General features: G+C 45.9%; 1 pseudogene across 1 annotated transcript; it reads left to right on the top strand.

Annotated features, from left to right (window-relative positions):
• The first annotated feature begins 858 nt into the window (after positions 1 to 858).
• LOC308639104 (bone morphogenetic protein 15-like) lies at positions 859 to 15,477 on the top strand (annotated as a pseudogene). Its single transcript has 2 exons — positions 859 to 1,183; positions 14,629 to 15,477. The product of its transcript is annotated as a bone morphogenetic protein 15-like (transcript).
• Positions 15,478 to 17,218: the final 1,741 nt, after the last annotated feature.

The following is a 17,218-nucleotide window of genomic DNA, read 5'->3' as shown; positions in this document are numbered from 1 at the left end:
GTAGAAGAACTCCCACAGATTCATCTTCCACTCCCTCAGGTTTCTCTGATGAAGCCCATTCAACACGCCTCATGGTAACCAGAAAATTCGAAGTTGGAGTTCTCAAATCATCTGCAAATTTAGAAAACAATCCAAAATCCCTGTTAACTCCTTGGACCCATTATGTCAGGATGGCTGGGGATGATACCAAACACCCAGAATAGTTGAAGCTCCCCTGGTGATTCCAGTTTTCAGTCAGGATTGAGAACCCCTGGGAAGCCATCTTCTTTAAGCTCCAGCAGCCGTGCTCACAGTGATTTCCACATTTGAGTAGTCATAGAAAATCCTCAGAAAAACTCACTCAACCTACTACCCCTAGAGAGTCCACATTTGAGTCTGGACCCAGGAGTCTGCATTCTTAACAGTCATCTCAGATATGTTCACTTTGAGTCAGCAGTAGGCCACATTTGGGAAATGCTGCCTTTAGAGGCATGGGAGTGAGATGGAAGCAGGAGGACTCTGGCCCTTTAAGGTCTGATTGAGGGATGGCATTTACAACAGCTGTGAGGCAGAGCAGGTCCCTACTCTTTCTTTCTTCCTTCTGGATGAGGTGAGGGAGGCGGTCCTTCTCCTTGACTTTGGCCTCTTAGAGAAGCGAGTGGGACGGGCAGGCTGCCTTACCCACCTCCTCTTTCTGCTCATTTTGATGCTACTTTGGTCTAGGAGGTCATCTTGGGAAGCAATATAGGGCCTGCCTTTCTTTCATTCCTTGTCTCATTCTTGGTCCTGGAGCCTGGGTGTGGTTACTTGCATGAAACGAAGGGATCAGAGTCTTCAGGGTCAGGTTAGAACTCTACGCTGAACACCAAGTTTTCCAGGATGGTCCTCCCCAGCATTCTTAGAATACTTCTTTGGGGACTGGTGCTTTCAATAGAACATGGGGTCCAAATGGAAGTGGTAGACCATTCTTCTGTCACCCCCCTGCCCACTGAAACCCCTCCCTTGTCACTGCTTTGGGAGCTAGTAGAAGCTCCAGAGAAGCAGCAGAGGGAGCCACAGCTCGGAGGGTATCCTCTACAGTGCATGCTGGAGTTGTACCAGCGTTCAGCTGACCCCGATGGACGTCTTAGGGAGAATCGCACCATCGGAGCTACCATGGTGAGGCTGGTGAGGCCTTTGGCCCATGTAACGAGGCCTAGAAAAGGTGAGTTCTTGTGTCCCCATTCTACCCTAGTGTTGGGAGAAGGGTGGAAGAGTGTGGAGAACAAGGAATCGGAGTTTACTGTCAGGCCTCAATGCCTGGTGTACATAGGCATGGCTTCATTTTCTTTTTTCTTTTTCTTTTTCTTTTTTTTTTTGGTGCTGGAAATTGGACCCCAGGGTGCCCTACAACCAAATCAGTCTCCAGCCCTTTTTGGGGGCTGGGGGAGGACCAGGGATTGAACTCTGAGTCACATCCCCAGCCCTATTTTGTATTTAAATTGGAGACAGAGTCTCACTGAGTTGCTTAGCGACTCTCCATTGCTGGCTTTGAACTTGTCATCCTCCTGCCTCAGCCTCCCAAACTGCTGGGATTATAGGCATGCAACACCACGCCAAGTCCCGGCCCATTTTATTTTATTTAAAAATTTATTGATTTATTTTTTGGTACTGGGGATTGAACCCAAAGGTGCTTAAGTGTTATACCAATACCATGATCCTCAAATAACTCTCAGATCACAAATTGCAATTCCAATTAAGCCTTTATTGCTGGCTAGTGGTGGACCCTCTACCCTAAAAGTGAGATAGTCAGAGTGGCGCACCCTCTTTGGTTTGGCCTCATATTTAAGCCAAACAACTACAAAAGGGACGTTTGGGGGTTTGCCCAATGCAAGCAAGCCAAGTTACAGAAGCGGGAGATTGCAGTCAGGAGGTGGGAGGCTTAGCCAATCAAAATAAACCAAGTTACCCAGTTACAGAAATAGGAGCCCAGATCCCCCAGTTACAGAAACAGAGCCCAGTTAGATAGTTCCGTGTTCTTGAGGGTTTCCACAACAAAAGGAAAAAAAGAAAAGAAAAACTTGCCCCAGTCGTGACCTTTCTAGTAGGCATGGCTGTTTCACAAAAAGGAGTTTCTAAACAAAATGGAGTCACTATAGTCAAGACTTTGTCTCATCATTTTAGCACTGAGCCCCATTCCCAGCCCTTTTTCATACTTTATTTAGGGCCTTGCTGAGTTGCTTAGAGCCTTGCTAAATTGCCAAAGCTGGCTTTGGACTTGCAGTCCTCCAGCCCCAGGCTCTGGAGCTGCTGCAATTACAGGCATGCGCTACCACACCTGGCTGATCTTTAAATTTTGAGACAGGGTTTTACTAATCTGCTGAGGGTCTTGCTAAGTGGCTCAGGCTGGCCTGAAACTTCTGATCCTCCTGCCTCTGGAGTCACTGGGATTACAGATATGTACCACAATGCCCTGGTTTTCAAGGGACGGCAAGCTCAGGAAAGTTGGCTCCAAGCCTGTTTTCCTTTGGGGACCCCGCTTAAGACCAGATAGCTTGGGGCCTACTTTCCAGTCTCCACGACAACTGAGTAATGTGTTAGCCACTTTCTTTCATAAAAATCTATTGCTTGTTACCTCTAAAAACTGTAATTGAGTTGCATTTTTGTGGAGGGCTGTTTATGTGGTGGTTTGTAAGGTCAGGCAATGGCGACCCAAAGGAGGCAGATTTAAAAAGGCTGCTGAATGAGGCTTTACTGAGATTTTGCTCCTGGGAGGGACCCTCAGACCAACAGGGTGGGTCTGAGGAGAAGTGCAGGGGGCTGGACAGGACTGGAATTTTTTATTGGGCTTAGGGCAGGAAGGGAGGGCTTGGTACAGGAAAAGGGGGTTTTTAGAGTCCCTTGTCCTCCTGGGGTTGGTTGGGGGGAGCCGGCTAAGATCCAGAATTGGTCAGGAAACCCCACTGATTGACAGGTTCTGTCAGCACCTGATTGGTGGTTCTTTCGCACCTGAGGGTTGCTTGGTGCTTTGTTCTGTAATCGCCTCAAACCAACCTAAGGGTTTGCTCTTAGAAGGCAAATAGTACAGGATGCTGTGTTGGAGACTTCTAAGGCCTCAGAAAGGATGAGAGAAGCTAACCCCTGAGGATATGTGAGTATCTGCTGATACCACCGGGTTATTGATAATGAGTCCTGCTTCCTCACATGCTGAAGTTTGAACATTAGAGAAGTAAGCCGAGGAAAGAATATAAAAGAGGGCTTATTTGAAAAGGACTAAGGCAGACTTTTCCTGGGAGGGAGAAGGGGGCCATAGCTGGTATCCTGGTATCCCAGGAAGCGAGGTGTTCTGCCCTTTTTATATGTCCTAGGCTCCCTTTGTTCTCCTGCCCTCTTCCCCTCTTTCTCCTTCCTGTGTATGTGACTAGGCATTTGACTAGGCCAAGCAAATGCTCAGTGGGATGGCCAGATGGTGGGAAACTGGTGGGCTGAAGGGGAAATGACAGGATGGAGCAGCCAAGAACACATTAATTAACAACCTTACACCTTCCTATAGGGATGGGCAATTCCTGGGACATGTTACCTTAGCAACAGGTTGCAGTAGGGGGAGTTCTTGATAAGGCTGGAGGAAGGGATCTGAAGGAATTAACATTTCAATCCATCAGGGGACAGTCCCCAATTTCCTGGGACTCACTCAAAATTGGCCTGACTTGATCTGACTTGACTCAGTTTACCTCTCTATACTGACTGTTGAATTCTGGCTTCACTGTTACACTTAATTAATGACAGCTACTACCAGCTGTAGTTGTGGGGCAATGGACAGTTTTAGAGACAAGAAAACTATGGCATGGAGAGAGAAAGCAACTAGCAAATGTCACGCAGTGGGTGGCAAAGATGGAATTTGAGCTCAAGTCTGATTCCAAAATCTCTAAGTTTGTAAATCTTTAAATGCAGTATCCCAACAGGCCAAGAAATTCTCCTATTTGGGCCATTCTGCTACTTTGAGATTTTGGCACCAAATATGCTTTGAGATTGTCTTTGTCCCCATCTTGCTCAATTCTGCTTCGAACATCTGCATTAGACACTCTTCCAGGACAGTAACAGGTGTGCCGGGTTCTCCAGGGAATGTAGGCAGCCATCAACTTCAAGGAACTCTTGAGAGCCTGATGAGATTAATCTGGGGTGTTTCACTAGTCTCCAATGACAATAGACAGGATTCACACTCTCCTTCCAAGTAAAACAACCAATACTCTCCTAGCTATCTCTTACCATGGGCTTTTTGTGTGTCAGGCATTGCAGAAGATGCTGTACAAAACTAACGACCTTAATCCTTGCCATTACCAGATGAGGTTGGTACTTATTAATATAAAAATTTTATAGATGAAGAAACTGAGGCTCAGTAACTTTGCCAATGTTACACAGCTAGTAATTGTTAGGGGTCAAACCTAGGCTCTTGGGCCCCAGAGCCTGTGCTTTTAATCACCATGCTGTGCTGAATTCCCAATAGATTTTAATTGAGCACTAGGCACTATATCTGGGTTGGGTATATGTGGGCAAATAATTATCCCTGATTTCTAGGAGCTTCTAGTCATCATGACAGGCAAAAGGTGCGACTTATGCAGTCGAGGGGGAGAAATAAAGAATATCCATGCGTTTCTGCCCTTTTTCACTCAAATCACTCAATACAATTTCACTCTATAGATCCTTAAGAAAATGAAAATCCTTAATGCTAGGCATTGCAATACAGAAATCAATTCACAGCAAACAATTCTAGATTAATTCTAAGTACTGCAAACACACTTATTCATAACAGGTTCATGACAGACATTTCTTCTGCATGCTAAGTGTGAGGTCAGGCAATGGGTGGTGACCAAAGGAGGCAGATTTAAAAGGCTGCTGAAGGAAGCTTTATTGAGACTCACTTCTGGGTGGAACTCGATCAGACCCACAGAGTGGACAGGAGAAGGGTATGAGGAGAAACTGTGTGGGGGCTCTACAGGACTGGAATTTTATAAAGCTTATGGCAGGAGGGGAAGGGCTTGGGACAGGAAAAGGTGTTTTTAGAGTCCCTTATCCCGCTGGAGTTGGTCTGGAGAACTGGCTGAGACCAGGATTGGTTGGGAGACCCTGCTGATTGACAGATATTGGCTAGGAGATCCCGCTGATTGATGCCTGATTGATGATTCTTTCCAGTGCTTAGGCTTCTTGGTGCTTTGTTCTTAAGTCACCACCACTGACCTGACATCCAGACTTTTTTGATGTAGGGTTGCGAATTTCATCAGGATACTTTCTTCTGGCTGTGGGGAGGGGAAGGGGAGTGGATCCGGTGTTGGTTCCTTAGGAAGGCAACTGTAGGGGTGTAGTATCATCTGGTTGTAGGTCACTCTGGCAATTTCACCCATGCACTTTGGAGCGAACCTGAGGAGGCAGGGAGCAAATATTAATAGAAGTCCTCTTACTAATATAGGGGTGAGAATTGGAGCCAGCCACATAATGAGGGTTGAGTTTAGCCAGCCTGACCAAGGGTCATTTGATTGTTGCTGTTTAAGCTTTTCATCCAAACAACAACAGAGGGTGTTGACATTCTTTTTGACCAATCCAGTTTCATTGATATAGTAGCAGCATTCTTGGTTCAGGAATAGACAGGTTCCTCCTTTGTCTGCTGTCAGGAGATCTAGGGCTCAAAGGTTCTGTAATGAAACTTGGGCAATGGATGTTATTTGCCTTTGTAGGGATGCCAGGGATGCAGCTGACGCCTCTACTGCTTCCCAAAGGTTTCAAGCTTCTGAGTAGTTGTTACTGCATAACCAAGTCCTCCTGCCCCCAGTTTGGAGGCAGCAAGGGAGGAGGCCAGGGAGAGTCCAACTACTACTGTTAGAAAGACAGCCTGTCTTGTCCATGAAAGGGAGGTAGTAACAAGCCATGTTAATTTAGCCTCACTGTACAGAGTTAATTGAGGGACCAAGGTGGAAGGAACACAAAAAGCAAAGGTCGTGTTGAGGCTTAGATTTTTTTTGTTAGGGCACCATTGCACCAGAAAAAGAACCCCAGTGGAGCAAAGGTTGGGGAAGAAATTTGAATGATCTGGTCACAGGGTGCTGAACCAGAGGAAGTGTAGCAGCAAGGGAAATTTCCTGATGAATTACAAACAAGAAATACTTCCTCAAAGGCTGGAGAGGGGGGGGTCCGTGGGATCTAGTTGAGGTATGGAGAAGATCAATGGGAATTGCAGTTAATGGAGTAGGATCCAAACCTGTGCAGAAGAAACAGTGTGAAATGTTATTAACTTTGGATAAATTGAGAAGCTGAAGGCCCTGATGTATTAGGGCCACCCATGAGAAAGGGCAGCTTTAGGATGGGCAACTGCATCCAGCTCGTGTTGGAGTTCTTCTCTTGCTCCTGGGTGGTTATGTGAATTTGAGGGAGCACTTTTATATAAGCTCTCCATATTCTGATAGAGGCTGAGGGGTGCTTGGCAAAACCCCCAAAATAGAATTTACCATCAACACCCGAAGCCCACTTTGGGTCCCATGAGTTAATTTGGTGTATGCTTGATTCTCATAGCAAGGCTTATCTAGGAAGCGTTTCTTGCATGAATTATAAGGACACCTGCCATAGGTGTCAGGCAAGCACTTACAAGATTCCTCAGTTTGGTCTGCTATGAAGCATAGCATTGATAAACATAAGTGGGATGAGGTAGCAATCCAGTAATGTTAAGGGTGACCACCCGATTGCAGCCAGTGGAAGGGCAATCACCTTGACCCGTAAACTGAGAGTGGGTGGTGCCATCCTGCTGCCATGTGGCTTGGATATAGAAGCACCATCTGTGGGTAGTCCAGGACTGGATATTTGGAACAGTGCTTCATGGTACCAGGGGGAGTGGCCCAAAAGCTTGGCCACTGTTGGGGTAGTAAGTATGACTGTATGGTGTCCCTGTCCAGCGAGGTTCCAATGATTGAGGATGCAGCTGTTAAAGTAAGATTCACCTGGTTGAAGAGGGTCCGACTGAGTTCCTGGTTGTGCTGGGATTGAGGTAATGGATGGTGCAAGAAGGCACTGGTCTGCATGCTCCCTTAGGAGTGTGTGTAGAAGTATGACATAGGGCAGGTAGGACACAGGGGAGGAGTAGTGATTGGAAAGCTGTGGTTGATTAAGAAAGGATGCCCATAGAGTAGCTCAAAGGGAATAAGGCCCAAGGGGGCTCAAGGCCAGGAGATTGGGCCAGGACAATCTGAGTTCAATAGCAAGTTTAGTGAGATAATCCTTGAGAATGCCATTAGCTCTGTCAACCTTACCTGAGGATGGGGGTCAGGAGGGGATGTGGAGCCCCCAAGTGATGCTGAGGCCTTTGGAGACTAGTTGAACAACTTGAGAAGTGAAGGCCGGACCATTGTCTGACTGAATGGAGGCAGGAAGTCCAAACCTGTAAATGATCTGCTCAATGAGGATGGAGGTGACAGTGTCAGCAGTTTCCCTTGAGGTAGGGAAGGCTTCTATCCAACTATAAGAGAGTGTTATCCCAAGCCACAAGCAGTTAGATCCTGTGCCAAGTCTTGCCCAAAGAGGTGGGGACTGTCCCTGAAACCTTGGTGTAGGACTGTCCATGTTGCCTGTTCAGACCTCAAGGATGTAGGGTCTTACCATGTGAAGGCAAAGAAGTAATCAGAATCCGATTGGAGAGGCACTATAAAGAAGGCATATTTAAGATCCATGACAATAAAGTGAGTGGTTGAAGGGAGGATATGAGAAGAAAGAGTGTGAGGGTTGGCAATCACTGGGGATGGATGGAAATAACCACCTCATTAATTAGGTGGAGATCCTGGACTAAGCGATAGGCTCCTGAGGGCTTGTATACCTGCAATATGGGAATGTTGCAGGGGGAGTCAGTAAGGATTAAAAGTCTCTGGGTGAATAGCTGGCCTATGATGGGTTTAAGTCCCTCCCTGCGGGTTTTGGAGATGGGAAATTGGGGTCGCAAAGAAAATTTAGTTTGTGGTTTCAGCTGGATGTGGACTGGCTTGTGGTGAAAGGCTATGACCGACTTGGAGATGTCCCAGACCTGGGGATCGACTAGGTCAGGGGGCAATGGCACAGTAGGTACTGTTGGGTTATTAGGGTAAGGATTATAGGCAGAAGGAGATGGGTGGTAGTATTCTTGGGGTGCATTTGGGGGTACCTCCTAGTAATTGGAGAACATCTCTGCCTAGGAGAGGAACCGGACAGGATGGAATGACCAGAAAAGAGTGTGAATGGGTGTCCCTCCAGGGCACAGGCCAGCATAGCAGTTTGGTTTGGGGAGGAGGGTTAGCCATCAATCCCCATAACTGAGACCTGGGAATGAAACAGAGGCTCAGAGTGGGCAGGCAAGACAGAATAGGTAGCCCCCGTGTCCACAAGAAATGTTATGGACTTACCCGCTGCCTGGAGAGTTACCCTGGGCGCGGTGAGCATGATGGGGGTCGTGGAGTCTGGGCTTCTTCAGTCTTCTGTGAAACCCAATATTTCAAGAGAAGAGATGGCCTGGCTGGTCATACCCCTGTGTAGAGGCACCAAGGAAGGGCCAGCCATGGGGCAGTCACTCTTCCAATGTCCTGTCTGCTTACAGGTAGGGCATGACCTGGAAGGAGGCCATGACTTTGGGCATTGGCAAGCCCAGTGACCTTCACATCCTCATTGGAAGCAAGCCCCTGGCAGAGAGGAATGCTAGATCCCCTGTGAAGCTCTCGCTTGAGCTATAGGCCTCAGGGCCCCTGCCAAGGCCTGGGTTTGGAGTGTTACTTTTTTCTGCAATGGAGCCTGCTTTAAAGGCCATTCTCACCAGATCTCAGATAGGTGTCTGAGGGCCCTCCTCAGCTTGTTTGAGCTTTTGTCTAATATCAAGAGCCAATTGAGTAATGAAATGGGTTGCTAACACTGTAGCCTTGGTGGGAGACTCAAGATCCAGCTTAGTATATTTGGTGAGGGCCTCTGTAAGGTGGTAGAGAAATAAGGCTGGATTTTCATCTGGATTCTGGGTGATTTATCTCAGCTTATTAAAGTTAACCACCTTATTGGAAACTGCCTGCATGCCTGCTATAAGGCATTGGACCATGCAAGCACAGTGACGGCAACCTTGTTGGCCATCTTGATAGTCCCTGTTGGGTTGGGTTAAGAGAATGGCTGCTTCACCCTTGTGGAGAGTCATATTTATTAAATAAATTTGATCAGGCTCACTCATTGAGGGGTAAGGGTGGAGGACAGAATGACATAGAGGTCATGCCAGGTAAGATCCTAAGTCGGGGGGTGGGATTATCAGAATTCCTTAATATAAGTAGAAGAGTCAGCAGAGAAGAACCCAAGGTACTTTTTAATTTGGGGAAGATCTTGAAGTGAAAATGGGATGTGCATTCAAATGATCCCTTCAGCACCAGTCATTTCCCTGAGAGGACAAAGGAGTTGGGTTAGCTGGTGGGATCACCTGGTGGGATCTGGTGTGGGAACTGATAGAAGAGAGGAGTGAGTGGGGGGAGGGGGGAAAGTTTCTCAGTAGATGAAGGGAGGGGAGGGGAGGAGGGGAGGAGGGATCCCGAGATATTCCTGGCAGGACTGCCCTGACTCTTCCCCACCCACTCCCAGAAATGCGGGACTCCTTCTGCCTAACGGATGAAACCTGAGTGGCAGACCTGAAGCATGCAGAGAGGGCTGCCACAGTGGCGGGGGTGGCTGTGGCGGCTGCGGCTGTGGAAGCAGCAGCAGAGGCGGCAGGGGACGGGGACGCCAAGCCATACCTCTGGCGGGGGAACAGAGGAAGGTGAGGCTGAGAGAAGCTTGGGTATCTGAGAATGAGGAAGAAAAAGTGGAACAATGGGAAAGTGGCTCCCCAGAAAGGAAAATTTTAGCAGTAGAACAGAACAGAGAGGAGGAGCTGAGAGCAGAGGGAAGGATGGGAGCCAATCTGAAAGCCTGAACGTTTTTGCCCACTTCCCTGTCTGGCAACAGAAATTGTCCAATTCAGTGAGGGCTTAAATCAAAAGGTCCTTCTGGGGTCTAAGGAGAGGACTCTGTTTCCCATGACCTTCCTGCACCCTCAGGGGTGAGTGGGAACAGAAAAAGGCGTCCCAAAATTTGCTTGCACTCACCTGAGGAATGGATAAGGGCCCGTCGGGGGTTAAGGCATCCCAGCAACCCACTTGGGGGCTTGCAGGAGGACTGGGGTGTCTTCACAGTTCCCGGAGACTTGAACAGGACATGCAGGGTCTATGGCATGCATGTGACTTAAGGATAGACCCCACAGTCATAAAGGGGCTGTAAAGTCGGGAGAGACAAGGGAACTTACCCCCATTCCTTTTAGCCTGAGAGAAGGAAAGAGCAGCTCGGGAATTTTCCAGGTTCATTTGAAAGGGGAAGGGATAGACTTCAATCCCCTTTGGGAGAAGCTCAAAAATCTCTCCCAGGTTTAGGCACCAGGTGGGAGGTCAGGCAATGGGCGGTGACCAAAGGAGACAGACTTAAAAGGCTGCTGAAGGAGGCTTTATTGAGACAGAGTGGACAGGAGAAGGGTATGAGGAGAAACTGCATGGGGCTCTATGGGCCTGGAATTTTATAAAGCTTATGGCAGGAGGGGAAGGGCTTGGGACAGGAAAAGGTGTTTTTAGAGTCCCTTGCCCCACTAGAGATGGTCTGGGGAACTGGCTGAGACCAGGATTGGTCAGGAGATCCTGCTGATTGACAGGCATTAGCCAGGAGATCCTGCTGATTGACAGGTGTTTCCATTGGTGCCTCATTGGTGTTTCTTTGTGGTACTCAGGCTTCTTGGTTCTTTGTTCCTAAGTCACCGCCACTGACCTGACACTAACCTCAAGTGTCAGATCAAAAGTCTCAAAACTTAGGCTTTAAGACCAGTGGAGGCACACTCACTCAGACCATGGTGATCAGATCAGGATCCAAGGCAGGCTTCTCCTGGGGTGGAGCTGGCAGCCAGTTTAGGAGAGAGTCCTAGGGAGCAGTTGCAGCTCTCACCGGGGTCAAGATGTGGCTGTAGAGTTTGAGAGTGTGAGGAAGAGGCAGAAGATCAGGCAATCCATGAAAAGAGTTGGGATGTCAGTCCAGGTTCTCATCAGGCTCTCTATTGTGAGGGCATCAGTGCAGGCTGGCTGAATGACTGTTCATTTGCTCCACCATTTATACTAAATTTGGGGGCTTCTGACCACCCTTTCAATCCCTATCAGCTGCCACCAAATTTCTCAGTAATGTCATTTGCCCTGGGGTTAAAGCATCTGGTTTGTGGTCCCCATCCTGATTTTTCTTGCCTCTCCCCCTTATTGGGATGAGGAAAACATGACAGAGACTTCACTCTGAGCTTCTCAGGGTAGGGAGAAATGACTCGTTTGGGCCCAAGGGCCATACTCGAAGGCTCTGTAGGTGTGCCTGGTAAGACTTCAGGTTTCAAACTGGAATTTTAAAATGGAGTTGCTTAGGCTAAGGCCTAAGGCCATCCTTGCACTAGTATAATAGAATAAGTAGATAATGTTACAAGTGCTTAGAAAAGGATAAGCAATTGGGATCCCAGGACTCCAGAGAAGAAATGGCTCAGACCTGGGGATATAATGCAGTAGGTAGAATGCTTGCCTCAGATGCACAATGCCCTGGGTTCAATCCCCAGCACACCCCCCCCCCCATACACACGGCTAACTGTTTGGAGCAGAGAAAGGGAAGCAGAGATAATGCTGGAAAGCCTCATTGAGAAGGTAATATTTAAGCTGGCATTTAGGAAAGGAAGAATAAGGAGCCGATTACATTGGCAGTGAAGTTCATCCTGATTTAGGAAAGAGAAAATAACTTGGTGTGGGTGGAAATTCATTCAACAAATATTTATTCAGCACCTACTGAGGGCTGAGCATGCAAATGTGATTAAGACAGGCAAAGCTACTGGCTTGGAGCACGTGTTCTGGTCGGGAGATAAATGTGCAAACAGTTAAGTGGCAAATTGTGGCACATGCTGTCAAATGATGAACTAGGTTATGATTGAGAATAGCAATGAAGTTGTCTCTTTCCGTGGGGTTATATGAAGAGGGAACCTTTGAGCTGAGCTGAGGCCAATTAAGAAGGGAGACATGACAAGAGTGGAGAGACACCTGACTTGGGCTTAAGGAACAATGTGTGCGAAGGCCTAGCGGGTGGAAGGAAGAATGTCCTATTTGTGGCTGGAGTCTAGAGAGCACTGCAGGGAATATGGCAGGATATGAAGCTGGTGAGAGGTGGGGTCTCAGAAGCCCTGAGGAGGGCCCCAGATTCCATTCCTAACTGCAGCACAAGGCAGACCAAGTCAAGTTTGTACTGATGCTGTGAGGCTGAGAAGGAGGATGCCTACAATTAGGCACATATCCCAGGCTGACTATGAAGCATACTGGTATCTTAGAGCCTCTCTGGAAAGGATCCAGAAGCAGATGACAGATTCAGTCACAAGGGATGTGTGAGTCCTTCCTTTCCCTGGAAAGTTCTGAGCAGACCCTTCCTGGCTGTGATCCTCAGCAACCCCACCCTGCTTCAGGAAACAGGTGAGGTCAAGATCTGAAAGGAAAGGGCAGTTCCTCACTAGACAGCCTGCTAGAGCTTTGGGTTGGGCTCCTTTTCAGGTAGGGTGGAATGGGTGTATGGGTGGACCTCTAGGAAAGTTTATTGTAAGACAGGAGTGTGGAATAACATAAGAAAGCAAACACAGGTCTGGCTTGGGCCTGTGTGAATGATGGCTAGTGAGTGCCCCAATCCTGAGGGTGTGTTTAGCATGAGTTAGAATATAAACTTTTAGAAGTACTCTGGAACATCAAAATATTAAAAAGTTCTGTTTAATCCCCAGCACTATTACAATCCAAGGCTTGTGGATTCAGTGGAGGAGGAGGATTAGATGAATAATACATAGATTAATGTGGAAATACTTACTAAGATGTTTGTAAAGGAGAGAGAAGACCTTTTCCTGAGATAACTGGTTTTGTAGTCTTTGCTCTTGACCTTTACCAGGAGGGGGAGGAGCACAAGTTGGGAACTCTGCAGGCCCAGCCTTCCTACCCTTTGGCCACTGGGTGTCAGCACAACAGTTTGGATTAAATCTCTCAATTGCTAAGGGGCATGTAGTTTTTAATAGATTAGCCAGCAAACAAAATATTGGTGATCAAGGCCTTTTTGAGATGGTATTTAGAGAAGTGATGGTAAAATGAATGGGGAAAATGGAGAGCCATTTCTAGAAAGGAATGGAAAAGGGAGAGATGGGGAGTTAAAGGAGAAATGGCCAAAAGATACTCAAGAAGCAATTAAAAAAAAAAAAAAGCTTCTTGTCGTTGTAGATGGACAGAATGCCTTTATTTTATTTATTTTTATATGGTGCTGAGGTTCAAATCCAGTGCCTCTCACATGCTAGGCAAACACTCTGCCACTGAGATACTGCCCCAGCCCAAGAAGCAATTCTTGAAGTTGTTGAAAGACAGAAATGGCAAAAATAGCTGTCCCTACTAGTGACATGATTATTTTGTGGTGCCTTGGTCCTAGATTTAAAACAATGACAGAATAGCACCCAATACTGAATTGTTGCCTCAAACCTGTATCTGTATAGTGCTGTGAAATAAGGACTCCTTTTAAAATATTTTAAACTCTTATTTTTAGTTACACATGACAGTAGACTATGTTTTGGCAGAATATACATACATGAAGTATAACTTATTCTATTTAGGATCCAACTCTTGTGTGGAGTTTTCCTGGTCGTGTGTAAAAATACAAGGCTAGGAAAGTTATGGCCAAGTTTCTTCTGTCTTTCCTATTTCCCCCCTTCCCTTCCTTCCCCTTTGTTGAATCCAATGGATTTCTATTGTTCCCCTCCCCAACCTCCCTGTGGGTTAGCAATCAGAGCCAATTCCAAGAAACAAAAGGCCACATGTTCTCTCTGAAATAAGGGCCCTTAATCCATGTATGTTTCAACATGTCTTTTGGTCACCTTATTAGTCAATAATATAATTGATCTTCTAAATTCTTCTATGCTTGAGTTTTCCCCCCAAGTCTAGAACTGTAAAGTTATCTAAAAGTGAGACAAAATTACTTTCTTTAGTGTTTTATTTTTAATTTGTATTGGTGCACTATAGTTATACATAATAGATTCATTATGACACATTTTACATGGACATGACATAATTTGATCAATTTCATTCACAGTATTTCCTTTTCCCTTACCTCCTCCCTCCCCTGACCAACTTCTTGGCCACTGGTACAGTTTCTTTTCTTAATGGCAACCAGCTTGAGTTCAAATTTTAACTTTACCATATACTGGCTATGTGTCCTTCATGGTTTTGGTTTCTATGGTGCTGGGATTGAACCCAGGGCCTTACATATGCTAGGCAAAAGTGCTCTCACCACTGAGATACATCCAGCACTTGGGTGTGTGTCCTTGACATAGCTTCTGTGAGCCTCAATTTCCTTGTCTGCAAAATGGGAATAATAAGTATCTCATAAGACCATTGAAGATTCAAGAGTTTATAAATATAAAGCATCTCATACATTCATAAGTGTTCAACAAATGATAGATATTATTACCTTGAGTTAATTTCAGGGCTGATTACAGCTGTGTTTCTCTTGTACAGTTTTATAAAGGATTTTCAGGCTCAGTATTCAGGCAAGACACTAATCCCCTGTTCTGTCTTATGTGTACAGGTTCCAGGCATATGTAAACCTTGGACTTTCCTCTCGGACCAAAGCGGGAAGTGTACCAAATAGTCAGAGCCACTGTGGTTTATCATCAACAACTCCACCTAGCTCACTTTAATTTATCCTGCCATGTGGAGCCCTGGGACAACAAAGCCCAACCAACCACTTTCCTTCAGGAAGAAATTCCTCAAAGCCTTCTCTGATGTCTAAAGCCTGGAAAGAGATGGACATCACACAACACATTCTGCAGACACTGGAATCACAAGCATCACAGGGTCCTAAGACTCCGCTTTATGTGTCGGCAGCAAAAAGTTAGCATGGTTCCTGGGATCCAATGGAATGCACTTCACCCTTGGACACTGCATTTGTGCTACTCTATTTCAATGACACTCATAAAAGTGGCCAGAAGGCTAAACTTCCCAGTGGACTAGAGGAAATATTAGAAGGGGGATCTTCTCTTTTGAGGAGGGTCCGGCAAGCAGGCAGCATCCTGCCTAGGGTTTCTGACTCTTCCCAGAAACAATATATGGGTCTGCAAATAATCAGTGTTCCCTTCATTCTTTTAAAGTCACCTTCCAGCAGCTGGGCTGGGATCATTGGATCATTGCTCCTCATCACTATACCCCAAACTACTGTAAGGGATCCTGTCCTCGGGTACCACACCGTGGTCTCTATTCCCCCAATCATGCCATCATTCAAAACCTTGTCAATGAATTGGTGAACAAGAATATTCCCCGCCCCTCCTGTGTCCCTTATCAGTATGCTCCCATGAACATCCTTCTGATTGAGGAAACGGGGGATATTCAGTATAAGGAGTTTGAGGGTATGATTGCTCAGTCTTGTACATGTAGATAATGGCACAGGAACAGCTAGCTCAGGTTGTCCATGTAATTGGAGAATGGCTGGAAATATCAGTGTGAAAGATGTACGTGACCTTAAATCTATAGGTCCTATCCCTTGCCCTAAGTATTGTTTCTTTAGTCTCTTCCCCCATTTGTAATCTACTCAGTTGATAAGAATTGTGCTGATACCCATTTGACCTAGTCAAATTTGGTCACTAGAACAAATCTGACCACTACTATTGGTCAGCACAATTGGACCACCGGTTAGAGCCCTTACTGCTTGGGTAAGATGGTCCTTTGGAGATGTTCTCTATATTTTGTCATTTTTATTGTGACTTTTTCAAGTCACTGGAAGCTGATAGAAGTTTATAAAGTATCCCAGCAAAGCCTGGGAAAGGTGGACTTTTGCTAGTGTTGAGCTTCTAAGGCTCTGGAAGATTTGGAGTGCTATTAGTAGTCTGAGATTTTTATACCCTCTTCCTCCCCTCCTGTCTCTTGTAAATGAATGTCTCCTATTCAGACTGCCTGCTTCTATGCTCCTTCCACCTTCTAATTCTTGGACTGGAGAACTTTGTAGGTAACCGTCTTTATAGGAATCTTCATGTAAATGTGTAGGGCTTTTCCTCTCGGCCTCTGCTTCTGGGAAAAGTCCCACAGGGAAGCATCACCATGGAGTTGTGTGAGATGGCAAGTGCTTCAAAACAACCAGCATTTGTGGTAAAGAGAAGAGCTGTCATTGCTGATTAGGATGAGGGAGATATTTCAAACTTTCTATGGAGCAGTAGGTTTATAACAGGATGTTTTCTTTTTTAAAATTATTTTCCTTTTTTTATTTCTTACATGATTTAAAGTCCTGTAATCGCACCCAAAGAAAGTTCCTTGGTGGCTCAGAGACCAGGAGGCCTGTTTGGGGAGGGAGAGGAGGAGAGGACTGTGGTGGAGAGGGGAGAGAGACATGCAGAGGCCTAGAGCTGACTTCATTCTGGCTTACCTGTTTCATGTATCCATTTGGGCTCTGGACATTAGACTTGGGGAGATGGGGATGAATGGAACTCAGTCGTGGGCTGACCGATGCTTGTGCTGTGACTCTGTTCTATATTCCTATGCTGTATTTAAGTGATGGGATGGGGATGTGTTATAAATACCTTGAGGGAAAAGTGAAATATGAGAAGATGAAATTGTTAAAATATATTGTGCATGTGTACAAATATAACAGTGTAGAATTATAATACATTAATAATAATTAAAAATAAATTTTCTGAAGATCATGAATATTTGGGGAATTGGGAGAACAGGTGGAAGGAATTTGCTTGCTTTGTTGGCTTTTAGCTATGATTGGGATCTCATCTCTAGTCCCTATGGGGCAGGCTCTGCAGAAGTCTGTTTTCTTAAAGGCATACTGCTGGTGAACAGGACTCACTGACATGCCCTGTTGAGGAAGCCTGGTAAGTCTTTCCTTCTGCCCAACTCTTCCTCGATAAGTTAGTACCATTCTTGGTGGGATGGGATTGATTAAGGGTGGGTACATGTGTTTGTAAATGTTAATCCCTATCTTTCTTATCCATCATAAATTAACTCATTTTTACCACTCCCTTCTCAACAGTTAATTCTAGCTAGACTAAATATGCTGCAAGTAAATATCTCGCAAGTCTATGCATACATAATGCTATTCTTCCCTTTAAGGAATTGTTCCTTAATATTCTTTTGGCCATCTACCTCCTGCAGCTTTAGGAATCAGCTAAGGTTTTTTTTTT

This window comes from Spermophilus citellus (genome assembly GCF_964194105.1).
Source record: "Spermophilus citellus genome assembly, chromosome: X".
In the NCBI taxonomy this organism is placed as follows: domain Eukaryota; kingdom Metazoa; phylum Chordata; class Mammalia; order Rodentia; family Sciuridae; genus Spermophilus; species Spermophilus citellus.
The sequence above is the reverse complement of the archived record's forward strand: the minus strand, read 5'-3'. Positions and strand labels throughout refer to the sequence as shown.